This window comes from Narcine bancroftii, chromosome 3 (genome assembly GCF_036971445.1).
Source record: "Narcine bancroftii isolate sNarBan1 chromosome 3, sNarBan1.hap1, whole genome shotgun sequence".
Lineage (NCBI taxonomy): Eukaryota > Metazoa > Chordata > Chondrichthyes > Torpediniformes > Narcinidae > Narcine > Narcine bancroftii.
The window spans coordinates 221,935,121-221,953,133 of NC_091471.1; positions in this window are offsets into that span (position 1 = coordinate 221,935,121).

Here is an 18,013-nt window from a genome sequence, read left to right on the forward strand (position 1 = left end):
CAGTAAACATTTACCTTTCAAGCACCAAAGCCTGGTGAACTTTATTAATGTTAAATTCTGTGCACAGTATAAGAATTTCCTGCAACCAGTGAACTTTGAGGAAGGAGAAGTGAGATTGGACTGCGAACCAAATAACTTTTCTGAACTTACACACACATCATATCCCTGTGCACTTAGAATTTGAAGGGGGTTGTTAGGTTAGTTAAGTCAATAGATATAAGTTAAAGTGTGATTCTGTTTTCATGTTTAAAGATAATTAAAAACAGCTTTTGTTTAAGCATCCATTGGTCTTGGTGAATATTTATTGCTGCTAGGTTTATGCGTCCTCTGGGCTCGTAACAGAGAAAACCCATGCAAACACAGGAGAGAGTACAAATTCCTTACAGACAGCTCCGGACTCTGGCTCTGTGACAGTGTTGTGTTAACCATTCTGCCATATTGTTCCTTGTTCCTTTGAGTAGTCAAGGGGCAGGAATTGTCAGGAGTCAGCAGGGAATGTCCCATTTTTCCAAGAAAGCTTTGAGAAAGCATCCTGACTGAGCGGTAATCTCGTGCTGTGACAGACTCAAGAGTATTGTGTTTGTCTCTGGAGTCTGAGCCACAGAGCCTGCCCAAGCAGCCAATTCAGCTTAATTAAGGCCTCAATGCTCAGGATGTTGAGCTGGAAGATGATGCTGAGATGGTTCGCTGAGCCGTTCAGTGAATGTAGAGGATTTTGGAGAGTCTTTGTTGATGATGTCTTTCCAGTACTTTGAGGTGCCTGTTATATGAAGAAATGATGAGCAGGACTAATTTGTGAGCTTACCCTGCATCAGGTAGACGCTGGCTTATTTTTCAGACTGCCAGCAAGTCATCCATACCTGGCATAAATGATGTACAGATCTCAATATCTTCGAAAGCATGTGCAATATTACTTCCCGAGCTGGTGGTTATGAATGTTGACTTTCGCTGATACTTTCTTGTCAGCATCACTCTCCTAGACTCTTCACTGCCTCACCAGGCTGCAGATCTAACAAATTAAAAGGCAGAAAGAAAATGTGTTGGGAGCATGAAGATGGCATTATGGGCATGAAGGTGGTGTGAGCAGGGACTGATTTATCTGATTAAACAGATGCAAGTGTTGGTTAAAGGGTGGAGAGAAGGGTGCTGGTTATGTGTGAAGAATATGATTGGACAAGAGTCTGCAATCATCCTAGCTGTTAACATAGGGGTAGAGGAAAACCGTCAAAGTAACAGGCTGCCTGGAATCAGTTTTACAAGCACACCTGAGAGCAAAATTGATGAGAAGAATTGATAAGATTTAGGAGTCGTTAATCCAAAATTTCATCTTTAGTGAAAGCAACAAAAGAACTTCATTTCTGGTTAAAGAAAAAAGAATCCTGGTAACTGTGGCACCCTGATCCAAAGCTGCGCACTTTGAGTGAAGTATTATGGACAGGGATGTACTTGGTGCATAATTTGCCAGTAAATCTTGTGTGCATCTCAGGTTATTGGTCTCAGCCATTTTCAATGAGGGCACTACAACCTTCCCTCCACCCCCCCTTCCCTATGGAGGCCACAGCACATTTAAGTAAAAGTCTTGTTTTCACCTCATGTGACGCAAATATTTTAAATGTTTTTTTTAATGTCATCAAGAAAAGAGAAGTACGGAAGAAACCAAAACTTGACTGCCTCACAAGCAAAGGGGAGCCATAAACTTTGACCAGAGTCCAAGGGGGGGCGGGCATAGCCCCAATAAAGGTTAAGAATGGCTGTTCTAAACAGTGCATATTTCTTCTTTTAAAACATCTTCTTCAAACCTTTAATTGCTGCATGATTAATCATAACAGGAATTAAAACATCACAAAGGAAGGAAATAGCTTGTACATTCTTGTGGATTTGCAAGGTGAACTAATTCAGAATGTTGCTCTTTGGGAGGTTGAAAATAGGGAAATGCTCACAAGTTAGAAAATGATCATTTAGGTTAAGTACAGAATTTGTGAGTGGGGCTGAGTAAAGCCAGTTGAGAAAATCCATGTGTCTACGCTGGTTTCCTCTGGGCGCTATGGTTTCCATCCACGTTCTTAAGAATTACGGTGTCAGTAGGTGGATTTCTATGCACTGATAAATTCATTGGCCGGGAAGGCCTGTTACATAGAAAAAACATAGAAAACATAGAAGATAGGAGCAGGAGTAGGTCATTCGACCCTACGAGCCTGCTCCGCCATTCAATGAGATCATGGTTGATCTTAAAGTTCAGTACCCCGTCCCTGCCTTCTCTCCGTAACCTTTATTACCCTTATACTGAAGAAATATATCCAATTCCCTCTTAAATATATTTAATGAACCTGCCTCTACTGCCCTCTGTGGCAATGAATTCCACAGATTCACCACCCTCTGGGTTAAGAAATTCCTCCTCATCTCGGTCCTAAATGGTTTGCCTATTATCCTCAAACCATGGCCCCGGGTTCTGGATTTTCCCGCCATTAGAAACATCCCATCTGCATCCATTCGTCCAGTCCTGCCAGAATTTTATTTGTCTATGAGATCCCCTCTCAATCTTCTAAACTCCAGCGAGTACAATCCCAATTTGCGCAATCTTTCCTCATAAGTCATTCCTGCCATTCCAGGTATCAGCCTGGTGAATCGCCTCTGCACTCCCTCCATTGCAAGAACATCCTTCCTTAGAAAGAGAGATAATGTGCTGTATCTCTCGTTTTCTTTAAATCCCCGTTGTCACAGCTCTCCCTACTGTTCCCATCTCCCCACCCCCTTCCCTTATCTGCTTCCACTCCTCACCTTATTTCCTCATCAGATTCCATAACACTGGACAACAAAGATTTTGCTTGCTTAACACTTTTGGGTGTAGTTTATGGATTTTGAGCTGCTGATCACAAAATCGCCTTAACATTTATCTTTTTATTTTTTGATGCAAGCTATTTTAGTGATTTCCTCTCATATTTTAAGTCTACTTCAAGCATAAAAAACAATGAAGTGCAACATGCTATTGAAAATTAATTTTCTGCATTCGCACTTGGACTTCTTGGTGCAGTCAGTGACAAACATGTTGTAAGGCAGTGGTTTTCCAACTTTTGCATACCACCTGAAGTAATCCCTCTGCCATAAGTGCTGTGTGATTAGTAAGGGATTGCCTCAGGTGATATGTGAGTGGAAAGCAAAAGTTTGAAAACCACTGTTTTAATAGTCCCTCATTGACTCATTATGTGCATGGTTTCATAACTCCAAAAGAAATGGGCCAATGACACATTTTATCAAGCAAAATATTTCAGTAATATTTGGGTCTAGAGCAGTGATTCTAAACCTTCCCTTCCCACTCACATACCACCTTAAGTAATCCCTTATTAATCATAGAGCACTGATGGCATGGGGATTACTTAAAGTGGTATGTGAGTGGAAAGAAAAAGGTTGAGAACCATTGGTTTGAGGTTTCACGAGGACATTGCGACCATGGAAAAGTGGTATCTGGGCAACTGGAATCCACCAATGCTGGCCGACTGTTGTTGGACACTAACATGACAGGCATCAGATGCTGAGTACAAACATAAATCAGCGGCAAAACATTTTTGGGTCAGTTGAACTAAAGCTAAGCATCAGCATCATTATGCGATTAAACATGCTACTTTCAAGAAGAATTATTTTAATTTTCTCCAACTTCCGACATGATACAGCAAAACTGAAATGATCTTTGTGTTCAGCTTGAAGTTGTTTATCATAATCCCCAATTTATTTTCAGGGGGAAAACATTTTGAAAAAATATTTTGTTGTCCAGTGTAGTCTGTAGCCCTTTGTTGTGTCCACGACACATGCCAGCCTCTGTGACCTGCTGGTTCCTCATCAAACATCTGTAATAGCTCTGAGAAAGTTAAATTGAAGATTCTCACAGACATATGTGTGATAGTACAGATCTATCACCAATGTACATAGACTGTATCTAGACTGTGCTTACAGCGATTGGCTGAGAGCTAAGCCACGCCTATTGTATGGGCCTTAAAGGGTTGTGTCCCTAGCCAGGTCGGATCATTCTGGACCACCTGTGAAGAGCTCCTGTCTTTTGCTAAGAAAAGCCTTGGTTTGGATCAACAAGTCTTTGGTTCTTTCAACGAGCTCTACAATTTTATTAGCAAAAAGAATTTTTTTGAAAGGGATGGAGCGTTTAACTCGGCCAGAAAAACTTGATATCGACCCACAGTCAGCTACAGCCTTCAAAGCCTTTAAGTTCTGGCTGCTGAACTTTGAAAACTTCCTGAGATTCGTTGAAGTGGTGGAGGATAACCAGCGTCTAACAGCATTGCTGTCGATGGTGTCCTTGAGAGTCTTTGAGAACATCCAGGATGAGACCACTTACACCGTAGCCATAAAGGTACTGAAAGAACTGTATAATCAACCAGTGAACAGAGTTCATGCCCGGCTCGTGCATGCGTCGAGGAAGCAACAGCCCTGCGAGTCCAGCAGGGCATATTTACAAGTATTAAAGGCGTTGGGCAAGAACTGTAACTGTGTGGACAAAACTGCTGCCGAGATCACAAACGATCTCGTCCGGGATGCCTATGTGGCTGGGCTCCGATCGAACGAAGTGAGGCTGCGCTTGCTCGAGAAAGGGGTAGAAAAACTAGAGGACGTGGCCCGGATTGCAATAACAATGGAGGATGCAGCCTTAAAGTCCACCGAGCTCTCTAGGGACTGGACCCCTCGTTCTGATGTGAGTAGAGTGCCCTTCTACCCTACCATCCCCCAAGATACTGATGGCCTGTCGGCTGCTGCTACCCTGCCCCGTGCCAACCCAAAATGTTATTTCTGCGGGAGGGACAAGCACAGCAGGTCCCAGTGCCCAGCAAGAAAGGCCAGGTGCCAGAAGTGCCTTAAAAAAGGCCACTTTGCTGCAGTCTGTAGGTCTAAAATGGCCGCCGGCAAACACAGTGCCTCGTGTGAAGCCCAACCGCCACTATCCCATTCAAACTCTTCTTCCCCAGAGTTCTCTCGTCCAATGAGAGTGAGAGCTCCCCTGCACGGCAACGCCTGACGTCACAGAAGGCCGAACCCGGAAGGAGCAGCCCACCCTCGCAACCATGGTGTTGGCCTGCCTCTCGCCCCCGTGCGGAACACTCGACCCGGCCTCAGTCCTGACTGTGGCAACCGCTGCTGCTGCCGCCACCACAGACACCCCCGGGGCCGACGCTACCGCTGCTTCTGCTGCCACAGACACCCCCGGGGCCAACCAGGTACTCATCCTAGCGTCCATCGCCGACGACCGCCGGGGCCCGACCGCCGCGACCGACGACCTACCCACCGCCAACCACGAGCAACTACAAACCCCACGACTTACTTTTCATCCGCCGACGCCGCCACAACAGCACTTCCGGGAGGTCCTCCAACCTGCTCCTCCAGCATTGACTACGTCTATTAAATCATCCCATTGCGTGACGTCATCGCGCAAAACTCCCCTGTCAACTGCTTCAATTACACTAAACCAGCAATGCTCTCATCCCCTCACTAAAGCAATGGAACTGATTAAAGTGCATGGACACTTCACCAATTGCTTATTTGACTCTGGGTCAACTGACAGTTTTATCCAGCCAGATCTGGCTCTCCGTTGGGGACTTGACATTATCCCCACTACCCAGAGGATCTCATTAGCGACAAGGTCGCATTCGACCGGGATAAAGGGGTATTGCATTGCCACGCTGGAAGTACAGGGCGTAACGGTCACCCACTTCAAATTATTCGTCCTTCCCCAATTGTGCGCCCCAGTGTTGCTGGGATTAGACTTTCAGTGTCAGTTCCGAACGGTGTCCCTACACTTTGGGGGACCCCACGCCCCCCTCTCGGTCTGCCATCGCCCCACCCCCGAAGCACCCAAGCAACCCGCCCCCGTGCCCCGGGGCCAATCCTGCGGCCTTTCCACACTCCGGATTGCCCCGCCAGCACTCTTCGCAAACCTCACCCCTGGCTGGAAGCCTGTGGCCACCAAAAGTCGGCAATGTAGTTACGAAAACAGGCAATTCATTAGGAGTGAGGTGTGTAAATTACTGGATGAGGGCATCATCGAACCCAGTTCAAGTCCCTGGAGAGCCCAGGTGGTGGTTGTCAAGAACGGGGAAAAGCTATGGATGGTGGTCGACTATAGCTAGACCATTAACCGCTTCACGCTCCTGGATGCGTACCCCCTGCCACACATCACGGATGTGGTGAACCAGATCGCCCAATACCGCATATTCTCCACCATTGACCTACGTTCGGCCTACCACCAGCTCCCGATCCGCTGTGAGGACTGACCATTCACGCCCTTCGAAGCGAATGGGCGGCTATATCAATTTCTCAGGGTACCATTCGGGATCACGAATGGTGTCGCGGTGTTCCAGCGGGAAATGGACCGGATAGTGGACCAGAACGGGCTAACCGCTACCTTCCCGTATCTGGACAATATCACCATCTGTGGCCACGACATGCAGGACCACGACGCCAACCTAGACAAATTTCTTCAAACTGCCCGTCGGCTGAACCTGACTTACAATTTGGACAATTGTGTCTTCCGGACCACACGACTCGCTATTCTAGGTTGCGTGGTGGAGAACGGGATAGTCATGCCAGATCCTGACCGCATGCGTCCCCTAATGGACTTCCCCCCCATACCCAGAAAGCTCTCAAACGCTGCCTGGGCCTTTTCTCGTATTATGCCCAATGAGTTCCACACTACGCCAACAAGGCGCGTCCTCTTATCAAGACCACCTCCTTTCTCCTCTCGACTGAAGCCAGAGCGGCTTTCGATTGAATCAAATCCGACATCGGTGCTGCGACGCTGCACGCGATCGATGAGTCTGTCCCATTTCAAGTCGAGAGCGATGCATCCGACTTCGCCCTGGCAGCCACCTTGAACCAGGCCGGTCGGCCTGTAGCCTTCTTCTCCAGAACCCTCCAGGGCCAGAGAGTAGACACTCTTCGATCGAGAAGGAGGCCCAGGCCATAGTTGAAGCGGTGCGTCGTTGGAGACATTACCTCACTGGGAGGCGCTTTACACTGTTGACTGATCAATGCGCGGTCTCCTTCATGTTCAGCCACACCCAGCGTGGTAAGATAAAAAAACGACAAAATCACCAGATGGAGAATCGAACTCTCCACCTTTAACTATGACATCCTGTACCGGCCTGGTAAGCTCAACGACCCGCCTGACCCGCTCTCCGGGGGGACGTGCACCAGCATACAGATGGACAGACTACAGAAACTCCATGAGGCTCTCTGTCATCCAGGGGTCACTAGGTTTGCCCACTTTGTGAAGGCGTGCAACCTACCCTACACAGTCGAGGAGATCCGCTCCATGACCCGAGCCTGTTCGGTGTGCGCTGAATGCAAGCCCCACTTCTTCCGTCCGGATAACTCACACGTTATCAAAGCTACCCGCCCCTTTGAGCGTCTTAGCATAGACTTTAAGGGGCCCCTACCGTCGACCAACCGTAATACCTACATCCTTACGGCCATCGACGAGTACTCCCGCTTCCCGTTCGCTGTGCCATGCCCAGACACCACTGCCACCTCAGTGATACAGGCCCTTCACAGTATTTTTGCCATCTTCGGATACCCCAATTCCATCCACAGTGATAGGGGGACCTCATTCATGAGCGCAGAGCTGCAACAGTACCCTCTGGAGTGTGGTATCGCTTCAAGCAGGACCACGAGCTATAACCCACGCGGTAATGGCCAGGTCGAGAGGGAGAATGCCACCATATGGAGAGTGGTTACACTGGCTCTCCGGTCTAAAGGTCTCCCCATCTCTCACTGGCAGAAGGTTCTCACTAGTGCCTTACACTCCATCTGTACCCTCCTATGTACTGCAACTAATGCCACCCCCCACGAAAGGATGTTCCTTTTCCTGAGGAAATCCAAATCAGGAACCACTGTACCGGCATGGCTCACCGTCCCTGGCCCCGTCCTTTTGCGACGCCACATCCGGCACCCAAAGAATGACCCCTTGGTCGACCGAGTGACTCTACTCCACGCGAACCCACATTACGCCTACGTTGAGTTCCCAGACGGGCGGGAGGACACTGTTTCGGTGCGGGACCTAGCTCAGGACGCGGTAGACCCAGAAAACCCCCCAACCCAACCTTCCCCAACTCTTTATTCCCCAGGCCCCGTGCAGCAACAGAAGGACCAACAGCACCCCAATGACCCGGGCCACCCTGCCGACAACACGACTGGGGAATTGAGCGATGGAGCAGTCGCACCCGATGAGCCCGCTGGCGACATCACCCCAGTGACCCCAATCCCGGCACCACGGCAGTCACGCCAGATGGTCAGACCCCCTGACCGCTACAGTCCTTGACATACCCCTTCCTTTCATTCTCTCCCTCTTTTTTTTCCAGGGTCAGTTCTCCAAGAAGGGGTGAATGTGATAGTACAGATTTATCACCAATGTACATAGTGTATATAGTTACTGTATCTAAACTGTGGTTACAGCGATTGGCTGAGAGCTAAGCCACGCCTATTGTCTGGGCCTTAAAGGGTTGTGTCCCTAGCCAGGTCCGATCATTCCGGACTGGTTGGCCATCTGTGAAGAGCTCCTGTTTTTTGCTAATAAAAGCCTTGGTTTGGATTAACAAGTCTTTGGTTCTTTCGACGAGCTCTACAATATGAAAATCCCACATTTGTTGTTCAGACTTCATTGGCAATTCCTTGTCTGCTTTCTGATGTTGGACTTCAAAGTTGAACTGTGAAGTATGAATTTGCTTCAGTTTGCCAAATGTTCACTGGAAAATGAACATTGGTACTATGCCAGGAAGTTGGTACTATGCCAAGTTAATCTTGAGAAACAATCATAGCCAATGTTATGCTTATTTATAGAGTATCCTTATTTGTTAGGAGTTGTTCTAAGTACAGGAAAACCCCCTACTAAGTGGAATTCAAGCTAACAGCAGCCTCAAACAACTGGCAAAAAAATTGCGGAAAATAAAGAAGTAAAAAAAAACCAAAAGTTTAAAATCCTCTCTGTATTGCACAGTTTGTTCACATTTCTTTATTTGTTTACATGTGTACGTTGAATACAGTTTTTGTTTTGCACAACCAATTAGTGGTAATTCTGCCTGTCCCGCCGGAAAAAGGAATCTCAGGGCTGTATATGATGTCACGTTTGTACTCTGACAATAAATCTGTACGTCTGAATCTAATACTCAAATTCAGGTTCAATCTGTTCATTTGCAGTAATGGGCATACAAAAGATAGCAAAGTTCTTACTGCAGTGTAACTTATCCACAATATTTCTGCAGTTATCTTGTTGATAAATATCTTCAAAAGATTATTCTGTATGTGTGATTTCAAACGTATCTGCAGCCAGCATGTCATAGCATCATGGAATGTCTCCAGTTTTTTTGTGAAGAACCAGTGTGAGTTCTGTGTCATCGTAACCTTGTAGCACAGAGAATCTCTTCAGGCCACCATGTCAATTATACTAATGACATTTGATCCATAACCTACTGTGCCTTGGCAATTCAGGTGCTCATCCAAGATTCAGGTGCCCATGGCTATACAAGAAATATTTTAGGAAGTCCAATCAGGGTGGGACATACACCATGAAATGTAGAATTCCAGAATGTATTGAGGTACTGAAGAATCTTGAAATAGTTTCAGTTATTCAATTGGTCTTGATGTGAATCAGTAAATAAACATTATATTGTATGAGCTCAATATCTTGCTAATTTTAACTATATATATTACTAACTATAATATATATTTAATTTTATATAATTTAAAATGGATCTGTGTGAACGTGCCTCTGTCTGTGTGTGTACGTGTGTGTGTCTGCCTGTCTGTGTGTGTTTGCATTTGTGTGCATGAATGCATATGTTTTCCTTGTAAGCAAAAAAGACATAAAATAGGAAAAAGACAGCTTCTTGTAGAAAACGTTGTAAAAATATGAGGATAAAGTAATTGAGTCTGGATCACCCGTGAGGAGCTTTCTTAATGGTATAAATGATTTGCGTGGTCAGGAAGATATTCTCTGGTAATGGAGACTTGGGGAATTGATACCATCCAGACTATTAATTTTTAATAGGCAAGTAATCCTACCCAGAGTGCAACAGAAACTCCGAATTGATCTGCATTTTGTCTGTACTTAAGAATGAATGTAAAGTCAATAGAGCAAAGGAGAAAAAAAATGGAGTATCACCTGGTGCCAGCATTTGCTATTCTCTCCAACTTGCTCCCTGTTACTATCCCTCCATATCATTCTCCTTGGTAAATAGCAATTCAAAGTATTAATTTCGTACATTGGCCTCTTCCTCTGACTCCAGGCATAAATTCCCTCCATCATCCTCAAGAGATCTTATCCCTTCCCTGGTCAACCTCTTATATAAGCATAAAATGCCTTGGGATTTTCTTTAATCCTGCTCATCCAGGACATTTCATGATCGTTCTCTCTTGGCCTTTCTAATGGCCTCCTTATGCTCTTTCCTTCTGGTCCTTAACTGATTCCTTGCATATACTTTTTTTTTTGACTAGATTTATGATCTCTTGTCATCCAATCATCTATTTTCTTGGTCCTTCCTCCAAACTAGAACATGATAGTCCTGGACTCTTATTAGCTGGTCCTTAAGGAACTCCCACAAAACAGATGGCTGTCTTGCTCTATAACAGCTACTCCCAATTAATTTCATCCATCTCCTGCTGAACAATGTCATAATTTGCCCTTCCCCCAATTTAGTATTTTTCCATGAGTTTCAGGCTCATTCAGAATGATCTGGAAACTTCAGGAATTATAATTATCATTCCAAAAATTCTCTCCCACTGAAGCCCCGATGACCTGGCCAGGCTGATTTCCAAGAACAAAGCTCCTTCCCTTGCTGGACTATCTAAATTCTGACTCAAGAAAACATTCTGAACTCACTCCTGCCCTCCAGCACTGAGGATATCCTGTTCAACATTGGGGAAATTAAAATCTCTCAGTACAAGAATCCTGTTTGTCTGTCTATATCTCTTGCTCAATCTCTCTTGGATCACACTCTGTTTGGACCATACTTTGAATATTGTGTTCAATTCTGAGAAAAATACATTAAAAATTAAATAAGAATAAAATAAGAAGTAAAAATATGGAAGTTTAAAATGGTAAAAATATATGTTCTCTATTGCTGCCTTGAGAAAAATATGGTGGCTGTCTACTACCAACTATGCCTCTCATAATCGTATAAAGCTCCATTAAGTGGCCTGTCATCTTCCGTTACTCGGTCATTGAACTAGCTCAGTGTTTCCTCATAAGCCATGATATCCAATCCAGGCAGCTTGCTGCATCCTTTGCAGCCTCTGTAAAGCTTCTACATCCTTCCTTGTAAGGAGGTGACCAGAATTGAACACAATATTCAAAATGTGGTCCAAACAGAGTCTTGAACTCAATCCCTCAACCAATGCAGTCCAACACTCACTTTATTAACCACCCAGCAACTTGCATGAAAAACTTTGAAAGATAGATGGACTTGGATCCCAAGATCTCTCTGTTCCTCCAAACTTCCAATAGTTCTGCCATTATCCTTGCATTGCTTTGATTTTCTAAAGTGCATCACTTCACACTTTAACAAATTGAACCCCATCTGCCACTACTCCACGCAAACCTGCATCCTGTCCATATTCTGTTGTAGCCTCCTCAAAACTTATGAATACGCCCTTCACTTCCTTATCCAAGTCATTTGTAATGATCACAAAGAGCCTGAGTCTCAGAACAAATTCCTCTGGAACACCATAAGTCAGCAACTTCCTGTCAAAATGCATTCCATCTCCTACAAATCTGTTCCATTTGTGGGCAATCCAATTATGAATCTATGCAGCTGCATTTCCAGGGATCCTATGCCCCATGACTTCATGGATGAACCTACCATAAGGGACGTTGTCAAGAACTTTGCTAAAATCTATATACAATAAAGCCCATGGTATCTGGCTCCAATGGGGATTGGTAGATGCCAGATGTGAATTTTCCTGTCCCTTGAGATTGCATGTTGTGTGATTGGAGAATTAACTGCTAGGGAGCCCCAATTTTAAACTTTTGTATTTTTTACCTATTTATTTTCTGTTTTTTTTTTGCCGTTTGCTTGAATCCCAGAAAATGGAGATTTTACTGTACACCATATCCACCGCTCTGTTTTGTCACCTCTACAAAAATCTTAATTAGGTTCACGAGGCATGACCTGCCCCTCGCAAAGCCAAGTTGACTATTCCAAAAAAGACTAAACTTCTCCAAATGTTTTTAAATCCTGTCTCAAAGAATGGCTACCACTGATGTAATACTCTCTGGTCTATAATTCCTAGGATTCTCCCTATTGCCTGTCTTGAAGAAGGGGACCACATTTGCCATCCACAAATTCTTTGGTACCGTTTCTGTTGCCATGGAGAATCCAAAGATCATCATCGAGGCCTCAGCAATCTCTTTCCTTGCTTCTTGCAAGGAACATCCTGTCCAGCCATGGGAATTCATCTATCAGAATATTTGTAATAAGTTCCAGCACTTGCTCTTTCTTCATCTCGATTATGCTCTTGCCTGTTCTACATGTCCTTGGTGAACACTGAAGCAAAGTATTCATCAAGGATCTCCACAATCTCCTCCAATTCCAAGGACGTTTCCCCCTTTGTTCCTGAGCAGTCCGACCTCAATCTAGTCATCCTCCTTTACTTCATTAATGTGGGGAACACCTTGGAGTTTTCTTTCATTCGATCTCTTCCAATGTTCATTCATGGCTACTTTATGAATTTTAAGAGTCTTGTGTATTCTTTTGCTTCCCAAACTATGTTTGCTTCCTTCTTCCTCCCAAACGAATGTTGCACCTCTCTTGTTCCTTTCCTCTAATATACTTTCACTGTCTCAGTGGAACCCTAAGCAATGTTCCCAAAACAATCTCCACAGTTCTGTTGTGCATTTCTCCAAGAACATATTTTCCCAATTATTGCTCCCCAATTTCTACCTTATACCATTGTAATTAGCCTTTTCCCAATTAAATACTTTTCCATGTCTTTTCCATGTCTTCTTTTCCTAACTTTGTCCATGGTTATACTAAAGGTAAGGGAGTTACCTGAAATGCTTACCCTGACCAAATGCATTGGCCCATATTGGATCCAGTTTTGCCTCCCCTCTTGTCAATCTGTCCACAAACTAGAACATCGATCATTACAATACAGTCCAGGCCCTTCAGCGCAGAATGCTGTGTTGACCTACATAAAGCAACTCTGCGACAATCTGAGCCTTCCCACCCTCACACCAATAATCCTCTATTTTTCTGCATCCATGTGCCTATCTAAGAATCTTTTAAATGCCTCTACCACCACTCCCAGAAATGCATGGCAAGCACCCACCATTTAGTGTGTAAAAATCTCCTCAAAACTTTCCTCCACTCCCTTAAGCAGATGTTGTCTGGTATTTGCCATTGTCACCCGAGTGAAAAAAAAGGTTATGCCTTGCATACCTCTCATCCTTTGTCACTCCAAAGAGAATAGCTTGTTAATCTCGCTTCATAAGGTATGTTCTCCAATCCAAGCAACCTCCTGGTAAACCTTTACGCCTTCTTGTAATGAGGTGACCATAACTGAACACAAAACTGCAGGTGCAGTTTAGCAGAATTTCATAGAGCTGCTCACTATTGAGTACATCTACAGGGAATGCTGGCGTCGGAGGGCAACAGTAATCATCAAAGACCCATACTATCCAGCACAAGCTGCTGCCATCAGGAACGAGTTATAGGTACCACAAGACTCACACCACCAGGTTCACGAACAGTTGCTACCCCTCAACAATCAGATTCCTCAACCACAAACTCAATCAGGGACTCACTTAAACCCTCTTACACTTGATTGATTTTTCCTTGCTCTCTCTGTATTGCACAGTCAGTTGTTTACATTTGTTACCTGTTAACAGTTCTTGTGCTTTTTACACTGAGTACAGTTTACTTTTTGTACTACCAATTAGTGGTAATTCTGCCGCGCCCACAGGACAAAGAAATCTCAGAGTTGCATGTGATGTCATGTATGTATTCTGACAATAAATCTGAAAAAAATATCTGAAATCTTATTAGTGTAGTGGTTAACCGAGACAGAGGTACACCAAAGAAGAGGTACAAGGACTGCTTAAAGAAATCTCTTGGTGCTTGCCACATTGACCACCGCCAGTGGGCTGATATCGCCTCCAACCGTGCATCTTGTTCGGCGGGCTGGAATCTCCTTTGAAGATGACCACAGAGCCCACCTCACTGACAAAAGACAAAGGAGGAAAAACCCAACACCCAGCCCCAACCAACCAATTTTCTTTGCAACCGCTGCAACCGTGCCTGCCTGTCCCGCATCGGACTTGTCAGTCACCAACGAGCCTGCAGCAGACGTGGACATACCCCTCCATAAATCTTCGTCCGCGAAGCCAAGCCAAAGAAAAATTCCAGCACCAGAAACCTGGATTTGAATGCAGCATTGCCTCTCAGGCGTTTATATGTTCTCCCTGTGACCTGTGTGGGTTTTCTTGCTGGCTCCGGTTCCTCCACCCTCCAAAAATGTATTGGGTTGGTAGGTTAATTGGGTATAATTGTGCAGAATGAGTTTCAATAGCTGGAATCGGCTGCTATTCTTTCTTTGGCTTGGCTTCGCAGACGAAGATTTATGGAGGGGTAATTTTGATGATATTTTGAGTAGAGTGAACCTGTTGATGGGGTGTATTTGGACTTTCACAAGAATTTTGATAAGTCCACAAAAGAGATGGTGTTCAAAATGATAGAACGTGGTGCAGAAGGTGAAATTCCGTCGTGGACAGAAAGGTGGCAGGAAGCAGAGGGTGGACAGAGCTAAAGGTGCTCACATGAAACAAACTCCTGGTCTGCATCCAGCCTCTTCTACCTATATCATCCTGTTAGCCTGCACTCCTTCCCCTGCCCCTTCCTCCCTCCTATTCTCTCCTTTGCTACATCCTCATACCTTAACGAAGGGCTCAGGGCCAAAACGTTGGTTACCCTTTACTTCCTGTAGATGCTGTGTGACCTGTTAGGTTTCTCCTGCACTTTTGAATATGCATACAATCACAGTGCCTGCAGTCTTTGCTGTTAACACATCATGGTTGTACCCTCTTGTCTTAGATTCCACCCCTTTCGGAAACACATTGTCACTGTTCACCTGATCTTTGTTCCTCATGATTTTATGGACCTCAATAAGACCTTCTCGCAACATCCTGTGCTCAAAGGAAAGCAGGGCTCAGTTTCCCAGTCTTTCAAGATAACTCAACTTTTCTAATTCTGACAACAACCTCATAAACCTCTTCTCTCCTCTTTCCAATTTTATAATATCCTTCCTTCAGCTAGATGACCAAAATGGCACACAATATTTCCAAAGATGCCCTCACCAACATCTTGTCAACATGATGTCCCAGCACAAATGCACTGACGGATGAAGCCCAAGCATCCCAAACATTCTCTTCATTGGTCTGTACCTCTGCTGCCCAGTCCCCCATCTGACCTTTATCCCATTGAAAACTCTGGTAACCTTATTCACTGTCCAACCTTGCACACATTTTCATGTCCACAGCAAACCTACTCACCTTGCCAGAAATATCCTTGTATTATAAAAAGCTACGGCCCTAAGGCACTCCACTGGCCACGATCCTCTAGTCTGAAAGACTGTCCTTGACTGCCACTCTCTGACTCCAATCAGTGAGGCCGTTTTTTTAATCCAATTGGCAATTGTTTTCCTTTGCATTGTATCCTAACCTTCCATACCCTTTCAGATTGGCAGACGGATATAGGTGGAGTAACTGCAGGGTTCGGTGCTGGGACACAACCTATTTACACATTATAGAATGATTAAGATGGAAGGAATTGGACATAATATCTCTGAATTTATAGATGACCCAAAGCTAGATGGTGATGCAAACTGTGAGGAAACTTCCAGGAGGCTGCAGGGTGACTTTCGAAGATCAGGCGAGTGGGCAAATGAATGCCAGACGCAGTATAATGTAGACAGATGTTAGCTTATCCACATTGTGGCTATACTAGGAAGGTTGTTATCTGAATGTTGAGAAATTAGGAAAAAAGGGAAGTGCAACAAGACCTTGATGTCATAGTGAGTCAGTCATTGAAGGTTGGCATGCAGGTTCAGCAGTTGGTGCACATTGTTATATAGTCAGGATAATGCAAACTATTTTATAACCGCGTAAGAATACACCCTTCTCACTGCAATGCCTCTCTATGTGGCATATGTATATGTATATGAGTGTGTGTGTGAACAGTTTCCTGAGATGGTGGAAGGCATCAGTAAGTAAAGTCTCTTTTGTTATTTGAATCTTGCGCTAAGTTATTTAAGAAGCCTCCCAAGTAGCATAACAAACAAACAGAACTTTGGCCTTTATTGCAAGAGGTTTTGAACTTTGAAGTAATTGAACATTGGGGTGTGCAGTTTTCAGGCACCTGAGAATGGGCATTCTTGCTATTAAGGAGGTGCAGCGAAGGTTCACTGGACTGTTTCCTGGGAAGGCAGGTCTGGATGGACTCGGATTGTGCTCACTGGAATTCAGAAGAGTGAGAGGGAATCGAATTGAGGCAGATAAAATTCTGACAAGATTGGACTGGTTGGATGTAGAAAGGACGTTGGGAAAGCCAAGAACAAAGGGTCCGAGGTTAATGCGTAAACCATGGAGATGCGGAGAAACCTTTTCACTCAAGGAGTTGTAAATTTGTGGAATGCCTTAGCACAGACAGTTTTTGAGGCCATTTCTGCTGGGATAGCATGATCTGCCCTGATCGTAGAGTATGCTGGAGCAAGCTTTAAGGACTGAATAGCCTTGTCCTGCACATGTTTTCGATATTTCTATGTTTCCATTTTGTTTCACATGCAGTGTTTGTACTCCACATTTGGAGGGTTTCAGATTCGTTCGCTATGCAGACTGACCCTGTCAGGTAAATTTTAATTGAGATACATTACCTTTGAATTTTACTTCCAGGCGAACACCTGCTTTAAGATTAATGTTCAATTGTCATAGTATTGGTATACTAGTGATGGAGCTTTCAGCAGCTAGCGAAAGAGCTATCATTAATTAAACACTGTTCACACAGTCCATGGATTGAGGCGTGCTGCATCTTTGGAAAACAAATTTCATACAAGCGAAAAAAAACCAAATCGTCAAAGCAAAATAATTGCAAAAAGCAGAACTTTTCTTTTCCCCATATGCTAAGAGATCATTGCATTGTCACAAGTTGCAGAAATCCATCTTCAGGAAGAAGTATGTTTTAAAACAAGCAGAGAATTAGCCAGTGTTCCGGCAGAGGCAGCACAGCCATTAAAACAGACTGCACCATTTTTCGGTACGAATGAGGTGAGCAGGCAGGTTTATCCTCCCCCTCATTTTCCAATAATATGAGTCCTGCTTCCTCTAGTTGGGGGACACAGCCAGTCCCAGGGCCCAGAAGGCCTTCTTCTGACGATGAAGGATGTGCTCTAAATCTGTTGCCTTAATATCCATTGCAGTTCTGCGGAGAGCTGCACTCAAACTGCTCTCTGTTCTCTGGAAGGATTCTGTCTGTGGAACCAAATAGTATTTTGAAGTAAGAGCGCTGCAAGTGTTTTACTTGGGAGGTGACCTTTCCAGTGGGATCGCAGACCTTGCCTCCTTTACTCTGTCCTTACCGACAATCCTTGGTTGGGGTGACTTGAATTTTTAAAGCCAGGGTCTCTTGGTATTTTCTTCCTGCAATGGCTCATGCTGCAGCTCACCTTAAAAAAGCCCGGGATCTTGATCATGAAGAAAAGGAGAAGGAGAAGGAAAAGGTCAGAGAGAGAGAGAGAAAGAGGCAATCGAGAAGGAGCAGTGAACAGTTAGGTCGTAAACGCAAGGTATGGCACCCTACCAAAAATATAGTGTTCCTCAATGTTTAAAAACACCTACTATACGTGACTTTACTCGGCAATGGATATAGATTCACTGCATTGTGGAGACTTGCCAAACATCTCAGAATAGCATTATATTGCTAAGATTGCTAGCAAATATTTATCAATGAATTATCTATGCAGGATAATGTGA